General features: G+C 37.8%; 1 protein-coding gene across 1 annotated transcript in view; it reads left to right on the forward strand.

Moving 5' to 3' along the window:
- LOC140154790 (density-regulated protein-like) overlaps positions 1–17,473 on the forward strand; it is a 260,777-nt gene that overhangs the window by 102,959 nt on the left and 140,345 nt on the right. The gene's annotated exons all lie outside the window — the stretch shown is intronic.

The following is a 17,473-nucleotide window of genomic DNA, read 5'->3' on the forward strand; positions in this document are numbered from 1 at the left end:
AATTTGGCCTCCTAGAGAGTTATAATCGAGACTCGAAATTTAGACCCGATTTCGAGTCTCGTCATTTTAAAGAAAACTGACCTTTTCCAATGGACAACTCACATTTAAAAGCCACTCATATATATTTCTTTGTAAAAATTACTATAAAGTAGGCGAGAAATAACTAATTAAATTTGGCCTCCTAGAGAGTTACAATCGAGACTCGAAATTTAGACCCAATTTCGAGTCTCGTCATCTTAAAGAAAACTGACCTTTTCTAATGGACAAATGACATTTAAAAGCCACTCATAATATTTCTTGGTAAAAATTATTATAAAGTAGGAGAGAAATAACTAATTAAATTTGGCCTCCTAGAGAGTTATATTCGAGACTCGAAATTTAGACCCGATTTCGAGTCTCGTCATTTTAAAGAAAACTGACCTTTTCTAATGGACAAATCACATTTAAAAGCCACTCATAATATTTCTTGGTAAAAATTATTATAAAGTAGGCTAGAAATAACTAATTAAATTTGGCCTCCTAGAGAGTTATAATCGAGACTCGAAATTTAGACCCGATTTCGAGTCTCGTCATTTTAAAGAAAACTGACCTTTTCTAATGGACAAATCACATTTAAAAGCCACTCATAATATTTCTTGGTAAAAATTATTATAAAGTAGGCGAGAAATAACTAATTAAATTTGGCCTCCTAGAGAGTTATAATCGAGACTCGAAATTTAGACCCGATTTCGAGTCTCGTCATTTTAAAGAAAACTGACCTTTTCTAATGGACAAATCACATTTAAAAGCCACTCATAATATTTCTTGGTAAAAATTATTATAAAGTAGGCGAGAAATAACTAATTAAATTTGGCCTCCTAGAGAGTTATAATCGAGACTCGAAATTTAGACCCGATTTCGAGTCTCGTCATTTAAAAAAACCTGACCTTTTCTAATGGACAAATCACATTTAAAAGCCACTCATAATATTTCTTGGTAAAAATTATTATAAAGTAGGCGAGAAATAACTAATTAAATTTATCCTCCTAGAGAGTTATAATCGAGACTCGAAATTTAGATCCGATTTCGAGTCTCGTCATTTTAAAGAAAACTGACCTTTTCCAATGGACAACTCACATTTAAAAGCCACTCATATATATTTCTTTGTAAAAATTATTATAAAATAGGCGAGAAATAACTACTTAAATTTGGCCTCCTAGAGAGTTACAATCGAGACTCGAAATTTAGACCCAATTTCGAGTCTCGTCATTTTAAAGAAAACTGACCTTTTCTAATGGACAAATGACATTTAAAAGCCACTCATAATATTTCTTGGTAAAAATTATTATAAAGTAGGCGAGAAATAACTGATTAAATTTGGCCTCCTAATGAGTTATAATCGAGACTCGAAATTTAGCCCCAATTTCGAGTCTCGTCATTTTAAAGAAAACTGACCTTTTCTAATGGACAAATCACATTTAAAAACCACTCATAATATTTGTTGGTAAAATTATTATAAAGTAGGCAAAAAATAACTAATTAAATTTGGCCTCCTAGAGTTATAATCGAGACTCGAAATTTAGACCCAATTTCGAGTCTCGTCATTTAGAAAACTGACCTTTTCTAATGGACAAATGACAGTTTTCTTTAAAATGACGAGACTCGAAAGTGGGTCTAAGTCTCGATAAACTCTCTAGGAGGCCAAAGTTGTTATTTTTTGCCTACTACTATAAATTTTACCAAGAAATATTACGAGTAACTTTTAAATGTGATTTGTCCATTAGAAAAAAGGTCAGTTTTCTTTTTAAAATGACGAGACTCGAAATCGGATCTAAATTTCGAGTCTCGATTATAACTCTCTAGGAGGCCAAATTTAATTAGTTATTTCTCGCCTACTTTATAATATTTTTTACCAAGAAATATTATGAGTGGCTTTACCCTTCACTCTTGTTGTTCCTAAGCTACTGTGAACCACTGATTGGCACATGTGGTTTTCTTTTATGTAGTGCCTATATAATCAAGTGCCTATATAAGTTCTTGAAATGTGTCCCTCCTCATGGGCTATTGTTCACTTTAGTATTTAAAAACCAGTAAAAATGTTTTTGAGCCAAAAAGACACACAGATCTTTTGAATTGGAACTCTTGCATATTGGGGTTTACGAAAATACCAATGACAGCAACTTTTTTCCTATACGAGGGCCCAGAAAGTACCCTCAAAGGGCTCGATGTCCCATAACTGGTCAATCAGCCAAATGTAATGAGCATGTTAAAATGCAGTGGGGACGCCATGAAGGAAGAAAGTGTTAATTTTTAAATGCTCTTTTTCCAAACAAAATTGGTTTAACATGAGGGAATAAAGTCGCATTGTGCTGAATGAGGCTTTAAAATTGGCTACGAAGAAGCTATCTATTGCTGATATTGATATCGATGAAGTACCTTTCTCCTGCTGATATTGGTATTGATGAAGTAGCTATTTTTACTACTGGTGATATCAGTATTCATGAAGTAATTACCTACTCCTGATATTGGTTTTGATGAAGTATAGCTGTCTACTGCTGACATTGGTATTGATGAAGTAGTTATCTATTGTTGATACTGTAGATAGTATATCTTATGCTAGCTGAATAAATCAGTTATGGGACATCGGGCCTTTTGAGGCTACTGTCGTGGCCCCTATACAGGAAAAAGTTGTTGCCATTGATTAGTATTATTTTGTAGACCCCAATATGCAATAGTTCCAATTCAAAAAGATCCATCCATGTGTTTATTTGGCTGAATAACCAGTATCTGGCCCATTGAGGCTACTGTCTGTTCCCCCGTACAGGAAAAAGTTGATATCCTTAATATATTTGTAGATCCCAATGTGCAATAGTTCCAATTCAACAAGATCCATCCATATGTCTCTTCAGCTGAATAACCAGTTATGGGATATCTGGCCCATTGAGGCTACTGTCTGGGCCCCCGTACAGGAAAAAGTTGGTGTCATTGGTATTTTTGTATACACAATGGGTAATAGTTCCAATTCAAAAAGATTCATCCATGTGTCTCTTCAGCTGAATGGGTAGGTCATTGGTAGATCACCAGCGTGGCCATCTTCGGAGTCTAATTTCAACCTTCTTAAGATGAGCACTCTTCGTGTAATTTTCTCTTACAAGATGACAAAATTGGATAAATCAGGTAAGGGATATTAGGCCCTTTGGAAAATATGAAACATCGATTATGGGACATTGGGCCCTTTGAGGCTACTGTCTGGGCCCGTACATGAAAAAGTTGCTGTCATTGGTATTTTGGTGCACCCCAATGTGTAATAGTTCCAATGCACAAATATTTATGCATGTCTTCCTTCAGCTGAATAACCTGTTATGGGGCATCTGGGTCTTTGAAGCTACTGTCTGGGCCCCTGTACAGGAAACAATTGCTGTCATTGGTATTTTTGTGCACTCCAATGTGTAATAGTACCAATGCATATAGATTCATCCATGCCTTCCTTCAGCTGAATAACCTGTTATGGGGCATCGGGCCCTTTGAGGCTACTGTCTGGGCCCCTGTACAGGAAAAAGTTGCTGTCATTGGTATTTTTGTGCAACCCAATGTGTAATAGTTCCAATGCAAAAAGATTTCCGCTTGTCTTCCATCAGCTGAATAACCTGTTATGGAGCATCGGGCCCTTTGAGGCTACTGTCTGGGCCCCCGTACAGGAAAAAGTTGCTGTCATTGATATTTTTGTAAACCCCAATGGGTAATAATTCCAATGCAAAAAGATTCATCCATGTCTTTCTTCAGCTGAATAAATCAGTTATGGGACATTGGGCCCTTTGAGGCTACTGTCTGGGCCCCCGTACAGGAAAAAGTTGGTGTCATTGGTATTTTTGTGCACCACAATGTGTAATAGTACCAATGCATATAGATTCATCCATGCCTTCCTTCAGCTGAATAACCTGTTATGGGGCATCAGGCCCTTTGAGGCTACTGTCTGGGCCCCTGTACAGGAAAAAGTTGCTGTCATTGGTATTTTTGTGCAACCCAATGTGTAATAGTTCCAATGCAAAAAGATTTACGCTTGTCTTCCTTCAGCTGAATAACCTGTTATGGAGCATCGGGCCCTTTGAGGCTACTGTCTGGGCCCCGTACAGGAAAAAAGTTGCTGTCATTGATATTTTTGTAAACCCCAATGGGTAATAATTCCAATGCAAAAAGATTCATCCATGTCTCTCTTCAGCTGAATAAATCAGTTATGGGACATTGGGCCCTTTGAGGCTACTGTCTGGGCCCCGTACAGGAAAAAAGTTGCTGTCATTGGTATTTTGTGCACCCCAATGTGTAATAGTTCCAATGCAAAAAGATTCATCCTTGTCTCTCTTCAGCTGAATAACACCATATGGGCGGGCCCCTTTGGGGCTACTGTCTGGGCCCCCGTACAGGCCAGAATTGCTGTCATTGCTATAGGCATGAAAAGTATCCTCCTGGGAGTGATATCCAACAAGTTTTGTCCATGTCTCTCTTGAGCTGAATAAATGCATTTTTTCGCCCCCTATTTTGTGACCCCCAGGCTGAACGTACAGGCTGTGACCCGGCAGCAATATGGAATACTGAATCTTGGGCCTATACTAACATAATCAGACCATCAAACCTTTTGTCTCTTCTGAGCTGAATAAATTGTCTGGGCTCCTAGTCTATATCCTCGACCCCGTTCTTTTCACTGTTCCCCCCTTAGCTCACAAAATTAAAGCTAAAAATTTTTTAGCACCCATGCACTCTCCTCACTCATTTTGATTTTCCCGTGTTTATTTTGCTTGCTTTAGAGGCAGCGTGTTGATACGCGATGTCGCGAGATGACGCGAACTAAATGATACCCTTTTTTTTTGACGCGGCACGCCGCGGCGTGTTGATACGCGAAGACGCAAGATTTTTGTGTTTGACGCGATGTAGTTATTAGGCGGACATAGTAACTGATGCTGACTATTTTGAGGTCCCTGGATATTTTTTAAAGGTATTTTTGCTCATTTTTAGACTTTAATCACTAAGATTGAAAAAAATGAGGTGAATATGCAGCGTAACTCGGTGAATGATTAGGTTTGCAAAAGTGAAATTTGCAGTTGCATCACCACCGTTCGAGTTTTTATCCCGAAAAGTTTTGCAACTCGGTAATTTGTTATAGATGGCGTGCGGGACGCGTATTTACTTTCTGCAAGATATTAATCTTACTATAAATAGGGAAATGTTGTATGTATGTATATATCTATGTATCTATGTATAGTGTATAAAGGCTCCGTCAGTTTCGATCCAAATGTCGCCAAATTCATACGGGAGATCGAGTAACTTACCGAGACGGTTATGCGAAAATTTGGTTGAAAATGATCAAGAATTGGCCTCAAAAGCAATGAAAATATGGGTAAAAACGGGGTTTTTGTTATGAAAATCGGTTACCAGCCTACGCGTCACTGCAGCTGGCCGGCAGCGCGTCGGCGCCGCGTGCGTAATGCGCATTACGCCAATGCGCGCGTAAACGGCGCAGAGCCACACGACTTGCGAGCCAGAGACCAGTGGACATGATAATACGGAAAGAAGGAAAAATAAAGGACAAAAAGGTACATGGACAGGTCACGGGATACCGGGTGAACACGTCCGCAGACACGCTATGAGAGGACGTAATAAATACGGGAAAAAGATGTGTGTTGAATAAACAACACGAAGCGGTACTATAAAGAAAAATTAAATTAAAATGAGGACAAAAAGGTACGAGTAATTAGGCCAACGGGTTAAAGTAACTAAATGAAACGGGAACGAAACAAAGAAGGAAAGAAACTAATCAGGAAATGTAAGAAAAAAAGAAGCTAAAATAATGAGAACAGAATTAAGTAAAAAACATGGAAACGGGAAATCACAGCAGCAAATAAAAAAAAAGATGCTAAAAGGGAAATGTAAGAAAGAACAGATTTAGAAAATAATGGGGACGGGGTTAAATAAATAAATAAATAACATGGAAACGGAAAATACCTGTTCAGTAATTCCTCCTGTTTTAGTGAACGCTCCCATTTACTCACCTAGCGGGGACCCGCGCGTAGCGCGGGTGTCCCGCTAGTCTTACTATAAATAGGGAAATGTATGTATCTATGTATCTATGTATCCTGTATAAAGGCTCCGTCAGTTGCGATCCAAATGTCGCCAAATTCATACGGGAGATCAAGGAACATACCGAGACGGTTATGTGAAAATTTGGTTGAAAACGGTCAAGAATTGGCTGCAAAAACAGTGAAAATATGGGTAAAACGGGGTTTTGTTATGAAAATCGGTTACCAGCCTACGCGTCACTGCAGCTGGCCGGCAGCGCGTCGGCGCCGCGTGCGTAATTCGCATTACGCAAATGCGCGCGTAAACGGCGCAGAGCCACGCGACTTGCGTGTCGGAGACCAGTGGGCACGATAATACGGAAAGAAGGAAAAATAAAGGACAAAAAGGTACATGGACGGGTCACGGGATACCGGGTGACACGTCCGCAGACACGATATGAGAGGACGTAATAAATACGGGAAAAAGATGTGTGTTGTATAAACAACATGAAGCGGTACTATAAAGAAAAAGAAAATCAAAATGATGACAAAAAGGTACGAGTAATTAGGCTAACGGGTTAAAGTAACTGAAACGGGAACGAACCAAAGAAGGAAAGAAACTAATCAGGAAATGTAAGAAAAAAATAAGCTAAAATAATGAGAACAGAATTAAGTACAAAACATGGAAACGGGAAATCACAAGCAGCAAATAAAAAGATGCTAAAAGGGAAATGTAAGAGAGAACATTTAACGGGTTAAATAAATAAATAACATGGAAACGGAAAATCACAAGCTAAGCAGAAGAAACTAAAAAAGAAAATGTATAGAAATTCAGTAATTCTTCATGTTATAGTGAACGCTCCCATTTACTCATCTAGCGGGGACCCGCGCGAAGCGCGGGTATCCCGCTAGTCTTACTATAAATAGGGAAATGTTGTATCTATCTATGTATCTATGTATCTATGTATGCCTATAAAGGCTTCGAACTATGTAGCTGGGATGAAGGTTTTAAGAACATTTGTGTGTTTGCTGGGGTGTCTGTGTATATCTTCAGAAATAGCAAGGTACCTGTATAATATTAAGCTACTTCAGAAGAGGCTGTTGTGCGTTTTTATGTGTAGGCCTACTTTGTAGCGTAATTCCGTAAACACAAGAGTCACCTGTCCTCAGGTACAGGTCATTTGGTCAATGGATATACAATTTCCACCTTTTTCCACGCTTTGCACTTAGTATGAAATCAAAAATTGTCAAATATACCAACACAAAATAGGCTATGGTCGCCCCCCCCCTAAATGATGCCACCGCCGCCACTGTCCCTTCTCCACCCCACTGGCTACGCCGGTGGTAAGAGTAGGCCTACCCCACACCACACAATCCCATGAGGGTTCATTGGCGTAGGGGGTAAGAGGGGTAAGGGGGTAAGATCAGGGCGGCCAGCATCCCACAGAGGGGGAAAGACTTCTTACAGGAGGGGAAGGTGCCCCTCACCCCCGGGCTACGCCACTGTGAGGGTTCAGCATATTAACCACTTCGGTTCTTTGAATAGTCCCAGCTCACCCCACAAGTTCAAGTTTAAAAAGCACTGCCCAACCCCGTTTGGAACGAGTCGGAACAACCCCCAGGGCAGTGTTCTGTGCCTTGATTCGTTTTTTGAAAATTCAGGCTCATGAAAGCAAATAAAAGCCTTTAAAATATGCCATCTGACACCATTCATAGCACTGCTACCATTAAATGTTCAGCTGATGACATCTTGTCTCCCCTTTTCAATCCTTCCTCTTTGTTCTTTTTATTTTTTTTTCATTCAAATTTTGCCCCTTCTCATTTTTATGTCGTGCCTATATCATTGACGCAGACCTGTATCAGACGGTGTCTGTCGGCGTCCCTGTCGTGATTTTGGTGTTGCTAATCACTTCCACTGGCACTACGCCGCTGAAAATGTCCTAAAAGCCACCCAACCATTCCTCAACAGTTTGCTTCGATATAGGTCGAATCGCCGAAGGAGCCCAAACGGATGGAAAATCCACGATCGACCTGTTGCTATCCCGTTTACGGTCCATTTTTGATATAGGGAAAATACGTTTCGATGTAAAATACAAAATTGGTCATCCCTGGCTTTAATAAGATGAAAGGCGGCGTATGTCACCTATATGTGTTGGCAGGGTGTGTTGGTGGCAGCAATTATTTGAGACATTTTCGTGTTTACGTGTTAAACCAATGACGTCAAAATTCAGTCAATTTTGGCCGCCCCCCCCCCCTGGTTGATGGTTGGTGATGCCGCGGTCAGTCATCCTATGGGGTGGGGGTGGGGACATCGACCATGATATAGGGGGAACTGGGCCTGATGGGGGAGGGGGCATAAGTCATTTCGGCAATTTGATTTCCTAAATTTTCAAATCGATGGGGGGCAGGCATATAAGGGGCGCACCATTAGATTTCCAGGGGGGGCATGGGAGTTTTTTGTAAAAAATTTCTTTTCCCACTAGTGAGGGAAAAAAAAAACTTTGCCCACTAGTGAGACAAAAAAAAATTTTTGCCTCACTGATGAGTAAAAAAAAATTTCACCCACCCAACTTTGTATTAAAATGTACATTAAAATTGAAAAAAATAACTTCGCCGCCGAAGGCGGCTAAAAAAAATTCGGTGCTCTTGGAGGCGAAAAAAAAAAATTCCGCCGCCTTCGGCGGCAAAAAAAAAAATTCTGCCTGACCCAAACTCCCATGCCCCCCCTGAGAATCTAATGGTGCGTCCCTAAAAAGGATTGGCTACAAAAACGATTCTCTAATAAATCAATGCATGTCTACGCACAGTTTCTACCTCGATGCACCCGAGTACACAGATATTTCCAAGCACAGCGAGTCTAGCCTCTACGCAGCCCCTACCCGGGATCGATACACGTGAATGTGCTATACACGAGTTTCATATGAGACGAAAACCTTTGGATACCGGAATAGAAAATGATGAATATCTCCCGTAAATGATTTCGTATAAAGAAACCAGATATGGTTCCTTGCACTTGAATATATATTTTGAACAGATATGATAGTCATTAGCTTGCGTCTTGAGAAAGAAGCTTGCGTCTTGAGTCAAAAACTGACAATAATTCTGATTTATATGTGCCGAATTATATAGCGCAGTGTATAGGCCAATCGTGGAGGTAGTCTAAAAGCATATGACCTATGGCGTACCATGCTCGACTCACACACAGCGAGGTCAGTCACCGGCCTAATCGGGGCTATTGTCAGTAGCCTTAGTCAGATGTCCTTCGGCCCATTATGCGACTCAAAACTATTAAACAGGTCGATACAAAATGGCCATGCGTGGCGGTTGATTAAACCTATACAGGGTGTCCCAAAAAAGAGGCCCCTCATTGCGCCCTCTTTTTCTCCTATTTCTGAAAAGTTGATTAAATATATTTTGGTATGTAAAGAAACCTTAAATCGTTAGCTTTAATAAACCAAAACAATTATTTCAATCGGCTCACAATATTTAAAGATATGCACTCTTTAAGAAATGTACCCGTTTTTCACTCTGTCCACGGATGAGGTTTGGTTACATCAAAGATTTAAACGAAATGCACGGTTAATGACATGGATAGATAATAGCATTAGGCTTGGGAAAGCATTCACTATAAGCGAGGATCACCAGCTAACTTCAAACATCTTCGCAACCCCGTATTACTGCTGCATTCGCAAGTATCCGGCGCACAAGGATGATACGCAACGCAATTGATGCAATGAGGACTAGGGCTGAAACCTGTATTCGCCAAGTAGGCAACCAGGGCAAAGCTGCACAGTAAACTCACTTCAAAAGAACCAAAGACAAACTAAACAGCCCTTTTCAGGGCTACCTTTTATTCCAAAAAGAGAAATGACTTATGTTGTCAATAAAAAGAAAGCAAGAAACAATAAAGTAAGAAAGTAAGAAACATAATAAAACAAAAAGGCATAAAATAACCGAGAAAAACATAAGTAATTGCAAGTATAGCAAAAGAAGTCCCATCCCACATCAATTTCGCCCAAATTAATGACACTTAACAAAATTCATAACCCATAAGCCCACCGGTAAAGCCCATTCCCTAAAATAAAGTTGTTATTTTATTAAGTTATCATCGAGGAATGTTTTATATTCATGCATGGTAGGCTATATGCACTTTTCAATCTTTTAAGTAGCCAAACCTCCTCCGTGGACAGAATGAAAAACGAATACATTTCTTCAAAAGTTATGAGCCGATTGAAATAGTTGTGTTGGTTTATTAAAGCTAACGGGTAAAGGCTTCTTTACATACCAACATATACTTGATCAACTTTTCTGAAATAGGAGAAAAAGAGGGCACAATGAGGGGCCTCTTTTTTGGGGGGACACCCTGTACCATGGCGATTTTTGCCATGAAGATATCGGGGCGATGACACTGTGCGAGGTACCTTTTTGCTGTAACTTTCTATGGTCCCTCCAATGAAATGAAATTGCTTTAGAAGCTTTGTACGATCTGGTTCAAATATCATAATCATGCACTCCACGATTTATGTAACAGTGAAATTCGGTTAAAATAGTCCACCGCTTAGTTGAGCTTGTTTCGGCTTTATTTTCTAAACGTATAGTTAAATTTTGCCCGTTTTCAGCTCATTTGCTTCCGACAAGTATATACATGAAGAAATCTGAGAAAATGTCCCATTTTTTTATTTCAGAGTTGAAGTTCTGGCGCGAATTTCAACAACGTCCGGTTTCCAAAATTGAGTGATTTTTTAGAGTTAAATTTGCACAATTTTTCTTTGCGGCAAAATAACAACAACAAAAATCGGTGGTTAGCAATATATTCCGTTAAAAGAATAATATTCTACACATGATCAGCTTTAATTTGATACCAAGCTTTATAGTTGAAATACGTTTTTCAAGTGCCAAAACGAGATCCAAATGTAGGCCTTTTACGGTCGTACGTAAAGCTGTAAGCACTTGATCATTGTCATTCTTGGCTCAAATGTTCTTGGGAAAGTTAAAATATAACATATTTGCACAACGTAAAGAATTAAAGTTGGGAAGCTTTCAATTGCAGAAATCAAAGTTTTCTCGGAAATACTGTTATTTATCTTCAGTCGAAGCATGAATAACATAACACCGTCGGATTTATAAAATAGATAATGTGGACTAAATTTAATGAGATACACAAACTTTAGGAAGCGGTGAGCGAGTATGACAAAAGCGCCTGTTGATCAAACTTGGAATGAACTGCATTGATGCGCGCATTACGTAATCGTTATTTCTTCGCAACCGGTCAGCCGAATCAAATAACATTTTCGTATATGATGCACAATAAAATAGGCTATGCGCTACATTTTAAATATTTTGATTCTAATGTCGATTTATCGACTTACATTCAATTTTATTCACTCGGTATTTTTTCTGGGACACCCTGTATTTGGCAGAAATACAGTACTACTATAGTGCTTATCATTATTGGTTATGAAAGGCATATCAACAGCACCCTTATTATTTTGGTGGGTAAATGTCGTTGAACTTTTCCACCAAGGTCAAGTTCAAAATTACTCGGATTTGGTTTAAAACACAAGCAATCTGTTTCTCTAGTTGTTCTGCAAGTATTAAAAATCGGCCTAATACCGAGCTATTAAAAACTAGAATTACGCGGTTCGTAATTAAGGTGGCCCCCACACAAAGGTGTGTAAATAACAAAGGTTTGTAAATAAAAATAATATGCAATATGCAAATAAGCTCATTAATATTCATAAATATGCAAATAACATGACACAAAACTATACAGCACATCAGGCCAGCATATCCAATCATCAAACCAAGTTTGAAGTTGATAGGTTATTGCGTTTAACCTGCAGAGTGGATTAATGAAAATGTAGGCAAAATATGCAAATAAGCTCATTAATATTCATAAATATGCAAATAACATGACACAAAACTATACAGCACATCAGGCTACCATATCCTATCACCGTACCAAGTTTGATATAATATTGGATGGCTGAGCATGATACCATAACATATCGGATGAGTCATAAAAATATCGGACGAGCCAACGGCGAGTTCGATATTTGTATGACGAATCCGATATGTTTAATATGGTATCATGCGAAATAAGCCATCCAATATTATCATTATTAGGCTTTCTTAACTCCTAATAACCCTGAAAACATAATAATGAAGTTAATCGGTTATTACGTTTAACCTGCAGAATGGATTAAAGAATTTGCTTCCGCCCGGACAGCCAAACAAACAAAGAACCAGGCAACCATCTGGATGATAACATAAGCCCCACACATGTGTGGGGGCCAAAAAGTAAAAACTGAGAAACATATAGGTCCGGAACGTGATGAATTTGTAATATCGCTTTAAAATTTCTTATCGGGACTGATGTACAAGAAAGAAAAAAATAGCCGCTACGTACCGAAAATATAAAGAAAATAATGTAAAACGTGATTTCTTTAGTAGAAAGTGATGATGAATCGGGATGAAATGCCAAATGCTATCTTCAGTAGATAGCGAAAAACAAAACATTCAGAAAAAAAAAATCAAAATATAGGCCTACCCCAAGACTTTTCTAGCTCGCACTCTGCGCGTATCAAAAAAACCCACTTCATTCGGCCTAATGCCGAGCTATTAAGAATAGGTAAAAACTGAGAAACATATAGGTCCAGAGCGTGATGAATTTGTAATATTGCTTTAAATTTCTAATCGGGACTGATATACAAGAATGAAAAAATTTTGCCGCTACGAGATCAAATGAAAATATAGAGAAAATAAAGTATAAAACATGATTTCTACAGTAGAAAGAGATGATGAATCGGGATGAGATGCCAAATGATATCTTCAGTGGATAGCGAAAAAACATTTAAAAAAAAATCAAAATATACCCCCAGGACTTTTCTAGCACGTGTTCTATATAGTAGAAAGAGATGCCAAATGATATCTTCAGTAGATAGCGAAAAAAAATCATCCAAAAAGTCAAAATACACCCCAAGACTTTTGCACGCGCTCTATGCGTACGCGGTATTAAATATCTTCAGTTGGCCTAATGCCGAGCTATTTAAAAAAAGTTAAAAACAGAGAAATATGTGACGTGTCATGTCAAAAGGAGACACTTTTGGGCAGGATCGTAAATGGAGAAATATCCAAAAATCTGCCCGGGGGTTATTTTTTTCACAATCTGGGTTTGTTGCGAATTTGTGATGGTCATAATGTTTAAAATATTGTCTGATAGTTTCAGACCGGAATATAAATGGCATCTTGTGTTTTTTGAGACATTTTTCAAGGAAATTCCTACTCTCAACAATGTCAATATTATTTTTAAAAGCCGAGATCTCAATTTCCAATTTTATAATACCATAACTTACGAACTCAATATCTTCGCTTAGGAATGTCCGATTTCATTGGGGAAAACGGCGTTGTGGAGCAAAATATCTCTATATTTAAGATATGTAAAAACCTCAAAATTGATACCCTGCCCAAAAGTGTCTCCTTTTGACATGACACGTCACATATGTAGGTCCGGAACGTGATGAGTTTGTAACATCGCTTTAAAAATTCTGATCGGGAACTAAAAAAAAAAAAAATTAGCCGCTACGTGATGAAATGAAAATATAGAGAAAAAATGTAAAACATGATTTCTACAGTAGAAACAGATGATAAATCGGCATGAGATGCCAAATGCTATCTTCAGTAGATAGCGAAAAAAAAAGCTATTTAAAAAAAATTAAAATATACCCTAGGACTTTTTTAGCACGCGCTCTAAGCATTAAGAAAACTTCAAAATATATCCCAAGATTTTTCTAGCACGCACTCTGCGCTTAAAAAATAAAACTTCATTCGGCCTACCGAGCTATTAAGAATAGGTAAAAACTGAGAAACATATAGGTCCGGAGCGTGATGAATTTGTAATATTGCTTTAAATTTCTAATCGGGACTGATGTACAAGAAAGAAAATATTTTGCCGCTACGAGATCAAATGAAAATGGAGAAAATAATTTGTGAAACATGATTTCTACAGTAGAAAGAGATGATGAATCGGGATGAGATGCCAAATGCTATCTTCAGTAGATAACAAAAAAAACATTAAAAAAAATCAAAATATACCCCAGTACTTTTCTAGCACGTGCTCTATATAGTAGAAAGAGATGCCAAATGATATCTTCAGTAGGTAGCGAAAAAACCCATCCAAAAAGTCAAAATATACTCCAAGACTTTTGCACGCGCTCTATGCGCATTAAATCTTCATTTGGCCTAATGCCGAGCTGTTTAAAAAAGTTAAAAACAGAGAAACATGTAGGTCCGGAACGTAATGAGTTTGTTATATCGCTTTAAAAATTCTGATCGGGAAATAACAACAACAGTAGATAGCGAAAAACATTAAAAAATCAAAATATACTCCAAGACTTTTCTAGCACGCGCTCTATGCGCATTAGAAATCTTCATTCGACCTAATGCCGAGTATTTAAAAAAAGGTAAAAACAGAGAAACATATAATAATAGGTTCGGAGCGTGATGAATTTGTATTGCTTTCAATTTCTAATTTTCTAAACGTGATGAGTTTGTAATATCGCTTTAAAATTTCTGATCGGGACTAATTTACTAGAAAGAAAAAAAATAAGCCGCTACGAGATAAAATGAAAATATAGAGAAAATAATGAAAAACATGATTTCTACAGATGCCAAATGATATCTTCAGCAGTAGATAGCGAAAAAACAAACATTCAAAAAATCAAAATATACCCTAACACGCTCTATGAGCATTAAACAGTGTTTAAAATCTTCATTAAAAAATGTAGTCATGTAGATGAGGTTTGTTATATCGCTTTAAAATTTCTGATCGGGACTGATGTACTAGAAAGAAAAAAATTATCCGCTACGTGATGAAATGAAAATTATAGCGAAAATAATGTAAAACATGATTTCTACAGTAGAAAGAGATGATGAATCGGGATGAGATGCCAAATGCTATATCTTCAATAGATAGCGAAAAACATTTAAAAAATCAATATATACCCTAAGACTTTTCTAGCACACGCTCTATGAACATTAAAATTCTTCATTCGGCCTAATGTTTATAAAATGCCTAGAAGTGAAGGATTAGGTATTTTTACAATGAACAATTTGACATAAAACCATATTGACAAAGTTGAAGCCCCATACAAATACATGTACAGCTAATTTTTCTTTTTAAGAGAAATTACCGATTCATATAAAATACTTTCGGCTTAACCACTAGCAAGCTGTTTTAGCACATCTTGAAATTTGGCGATTTTTACGATCCTCCCAATTACCGAATACGCTGGCGAAGTTACGTAATTAATCGGATTAGTTACCATAGCAATAGGTGAAAACAATTTTGAACATGTCGCGCTGCACTACAAGCAGGTTACACTCATCACCTGTGTATGTTTGCAAGCATAGATGGAATACAATACAGGTCTTTTCAAAGATACTAATCTTACAGGTGCAAGTGATCAGCATGATATGGTTCAATGCAGAGGTACCGCGTGAACGTATCAGTGCAGCGCAGTATATTCACAAATTGTTTTCACCTATTGCTATGGTAGTTAATCCGATTATTACGTAACTTCGCCAGCGTATAGTACTTCAACGGTTGGAGCCGGTTTCTATTGTTCTAAACAATGGAACGTGGTTCAACCGCCGGTCGAGTTTTGATTTCATCCCTTGATAATGACACACACACATTTCCATAAGGATGATTCTTATGAAATCAAACTCCGAAAGCAAGAATTCTAGTTGTTATCAACCATTTATTTCATTATGTTCAAATACGCAACATACAGTTTCATTAAGACATTACATTGAAGACACTGATCATCAGTCTGCATTAATGCAAATATATTAGGCAGATATACAATTATGCGTCACCCTAAAACGGCAACATCAGTTCACATAGGTGGAGGAAAATATAGCACGATGACTTGAATTTTGTCCACAAACATTTTCAAAGTTTTCCCCATGTTTAAAGTGATCATCTAAAATGAGTTGGTTGATGGTTTGCATTTATTTTGAAATAGGGCCAGTGAAATCAATCAATTTCACCAAGTCCAAATTTTGATCAGGTATTCAATATACCGACATAGACTGGACAAAATTTCGATTTCGTAAGGCATTTGTTAGTAAAAGTTCATAATATAGGTATCTTTACGAATTTGGACCTCCTGAATAAAAAAAAAAAAAGGTGGTGACCAAGCATTATTTTGAGTCTATGACCCTCAAAATGACCCCAGAGGGTTATGCAGGGGTCAAAAATTAAACATGCTCCGATTTCACTCATTAGCACATCAAATTGTCTGGTCGTAAGAATCACAGAAATATGAATTCTGTGTGTGTACAACCTGTGGTTACGGAGTTATGTGCCAAAAAGGGTCAAAGGTCAATTTTCAAGTTGCACATGGGTCAAAAATCAAAGTTGCTCCGATTTTCATGAAACTTATACCAACTTGTTTGTCTAGTTTCAGGCTGTGAGAAAAAGATTTAAAATTTAAGTAAAGATACCTGGGTGATCAACTTTTACTCAAAAATGCTTCAACAATTTTATACAAGCACATAATTGAGATTTTCCTCTAGACTAACACACAAATGTTAACTGTATGGGCTGCTTGGTGCTCGAAAATGTTAACTGCTAAGGTCAATTATATCAGTGTCCCAGGCAGCTAATACAGTTAGCTTATTTGTGTTCCAAACAGTCTATATTATAACCTGCGAAATACGAACAAGCAAGATGAAAGAAAACTTGATTTCGCCAAAGAAGCAACTTGTAATATGTTGCAATTAGATATAGTTTTCAAACTACGGCAAGTTTGTACTACTATGAAGAAACCATAATGTGATCATAATTATTTTTTTTCAATAACATCAAAAATGGAGGTAAACATTCCAATCTGGATGCAGAGATCAACTTAGAGAATAACGATAGGAATTTTATTTTGCCTATCCTCCGTGTGATAGGCGACAGGCAGGTCCAATATTTTGAGTAGTGGATGCCGGGCGCAGCGGTATCCACTACGATAAAAATATTGGACCTGCCTGTCGCCTATCATAGGTAGAGGATAGGCAAAATAAAAATTCCTATCGCTTATTCTCATTCTTAGTCAGTTAAATATTATTTTAATAACTGTAAACAATTTTTTAAAGCAAAAACTAAGTTACCGTCATAAAAACTCCCTCATTATAAAATGAACGAAACTTGTTTACAACTTTACGTATTCTGTTGCGCGTACTGCTAGCGCGTTCGCAGTATTCCGCACTAGTCTACGCATCCAGCGATACATACGCAAGCATCTCTACACGCGCGTGTTACGGATTATCAAGACGCATGATGACGTGGGGTCGTCTACGGCCTGGTAGACGGCACCCAAAATCATGCGATTGTCCAATCAGAAATGTGTCTACGAACTAGACCACTCTCACTGACTAAGAATGAAGAATAG

Source organism: Amphiura filiformis, chromosome 6 (genome assembly GCF_039555335.1).
Source record: "Amphiura filiformis chromosome 6, Afil_fr2py, whole genome shotgun sequence".
NCBI lineage: Eukaryota > Metazoa > Echinodermata > Ophiuroidea > Amphilepidida > Amphiuridae > Amphiura > Amphiura filiformis.